General features: G+C 44.7%; 1 pseudogene; it reads left to right on the plus strand.

Moving 5' to 3' along the window:
• The first annotated feature begins 928 nt into the window (after window positions 1–928).
• Window positions 929–2,002, plus strand: LOC124978915 (1-acyl-sn-glycerol-3-phosphate acyltransferase epsilon-like; annotated as a pseudogene).
• Window positions 2,003–2,828: the final 826 nt, after the last annotated feature.

Consider the following 2,828-nt stretch of genomic DNA (forward strand, 5'->3'; position numbering starts at 1 on the left):
AACTCCTGGGTTGTGGAGCAACCGGAGGTGCAGTCTCCCTCTAGGCCGCCATCTTGGATCGCCCCGTGAAGAGAGCCCGCAGCCAGAGTGGGCAGAGCCGCCTGAAGAGGTCTCCGGCTGCCCTGCCCTTATCCCTGAGGCTGACTGCAGATCGAGGCTCTCCGCTGGTTCTTTGCAGGAGTACACTGCACTGCAGGGGCTCCGGGACTCGGAGCGTGCTCTGTTCAGACAGGCTCTCACTAGCGGGCCAGTTCCGTTCCGAGAACCTGGAGAAGCTCTCAACAGGATGTTGAAACGCTGAAAGGTTTTCTTCTAAGACAGGAACAAGATGAGGATGTCCACCTTTTGCAACTTCTGTTAAACACAGTGCTGGAAGTCCCAATCAGAGGAATTAGGCACAAAAAAGAATTCACAGGCATCCAAATCAGAAAGGAAGTAGAAAGAGTAATCTCTGTTGGCAGGTGACGTGCCTTGGGGAAGAAAAAAAAAAAAAAAAAAAAAAAGAAAACAAAAGAAATGGAAGAAAAAATAGCTATAGCCTCCACTAAAAACCTGCTAGAACTAATTAACAAATTCAGTCAAGTTGCAGAGAACAAAAATCTACATACGAAAATCAGTTGTGGTCAGCGCTCTGAGCTTTGAGCTCTGCAGGGCCATAGAGTTCCCTTGGGCTGTTGCAGCGAGCAGCTCCCCAGCCTTGCACTCCTGGCCCGCACCCGGGTGGCAGAGGGCCCCTGCCGCTGGAGGCCTAGACCCGAAGCGAGTGGCTGGCTTGGAGTTTTGGCTGCCAGGCCAGGAGGTGAGGGGCAGCGGAGCGTCCCGACCACGCAGTGAGGTCTGCGCAGTGATTGGCCGCGTGCCGGCCTTGGTAGAGACCGGGATCCAGGCAGGGAGGGCAGGCAAAGATCGCTGCTGCAGAGCTGGGAAGATGCTGTTGTCCCTGGCGCTTCACACCTACTCCAAACGCTAACTGCTGCCGGGCATCGTGCTCCTGGGCTCGGCTTTTACCTACTTGCTGGCTTGGGGGCAGGGGTCGGGGGTGAGCGGGTCTGGTGGCTGCTGTGCGCCTTTCTGCTGGTCCCTGGCTTCCACCAGGCACTTAACGACCAGAGGTACTGCTTATACCGGAGCATGGTGCTCTTCTTCAAGAACTACACGAGGGTGCAGATATTGTCAAAAAATAAAGAAAATATATTTAACAAATCTTCAAAACACAGTTGACTGGATTGTTGCTATTTTGGCCATCAGGCAAAATGCTCTTAGACAGGTGCACTATGGGCTGAAGGATGGACTGAAATGACTTCCATTGTATGGCTCTTACTTTTCTCAGCATGGAGGAATCTATGTAAAATGAAGTACCAAATTTTATGAAAAAGATTTGAGGAAAAAGCTGCAGAGTTACAAGAACCCAGGAACTCCAATGTATCTTGTGATTTTTCCCAGAAAGAACAAGGTACAATACAGAACAGAGAAGATCCTTTCCCTAGCCAGGCATTGGCAGCTCAATAAGGCCTTCCAGTATTAAAGCATGTGCTGACACCAAGGAAAAAGGCAACTTATATTGCTTTTGATTCTATGAAGAACTACTTAGGTGCAATTTATGATGCTACAGTGGTTTATGAAGAAAAAGACAATAAAGGGCAGGGAGAAGACCCACCATCCATGATGGAATTTCTCTGCAAAGAATGGCCAACAATTCATATTCACATTGATTGTATAGACAGAAAAAATGTCCCAGAAGAACAAGAATATATGAGCAGATTGCTTCATAATCGTTTTGAACCAAGAGATAAGTTGCTCATAGAATTCTTTGATTCACTGGATTCAGAAAGAAGAAACAAATTTCCTGGGAAATGTATTCATTCCAAACTAAGTCTCAAGAAGACTTTGTCATCACTGTTGGTCCTGGGTGGATTGACAGCTCTCATGTGCTGACCAGGAGGCTGGAAGGAAACTTTACCTGACCCTGCTTGACTGCCTGTGGGTCACTGTCATAGCATGAGCAGGTGGCACGCCAGAGAGTGGAATGCACTGCCTTGCCTCTCACCCATGGTTGCAACTTAGGTCAGGTTGTTTCCTGAATTTAGTAAGAATTGCAAATAAAGACTTGTTGATTGAACATTGGATCAAATAGAATTTGTGACTAACGTTGAGCTGCAGATAATCTTGGGCAAAAATACATGTTTTTTTAACTTTAGTGCAGAAGCTGCTGGAAAGGTAAAAGCAAAGTGGAGCTTACGCTATTCTGTATACCTCCCATGAGCTAATGTCAGCTTCTGAAGATTATTAAGATTATATAATTTGACCTTGTTTTATATTTCAGATGGCTGTATTTGCAGCATTTTTCACTATATTTGTTATTACCGTTTTTTTTTACAACCTGACAACTCCAAACTCTTATCACTATTTAGTATCTTGCAGCTATGCAATATTTGGCTTTTTCTTACTTTCTGCAAGCCCATGAAAGAAATTAAATTTTAGTATGAAGACATTCAAGGAAAAGGCCAAGAAGTGCTTATGGGGAAAGAAATTCTGTTTAGTGAGTGTTTTTATTGTATTGCATTATTACCTGATTTTACTTTATATTTGAAAAATAATTAAATTTCCAGTATTTATTGAAATGACTTAATTTGCATACATACATAATTCATCAGAACTGAGTGAATTTGACTCTTTCCCACTGTTTTTTTTTTTTTTTTTTGCAGTGCTGGGGATTGAACCCAGGGCCTTGTGCTCACAAGGCAAGCACTCTACCAACTGAGCTATATCGCCAGCCACTCCCACTGGTTTTAATGGAGCTAAAAAGTAAGAACAAGAGCTACCTTCCA

The sequence above is a fragment of the Sciurus carolinensis genome, chromosome 3 (genome assembly GCF_902686445.1).
Source record: "Sciurus carolinensis chromosome 3, mSciCar1.2, whole genome shotgun sequence".
NCBI lineage: Eukaryota > Metazoa > Chordata > Mammalia > Rodentia > Sciuridae > Sciurus > Sciurus carolinensis.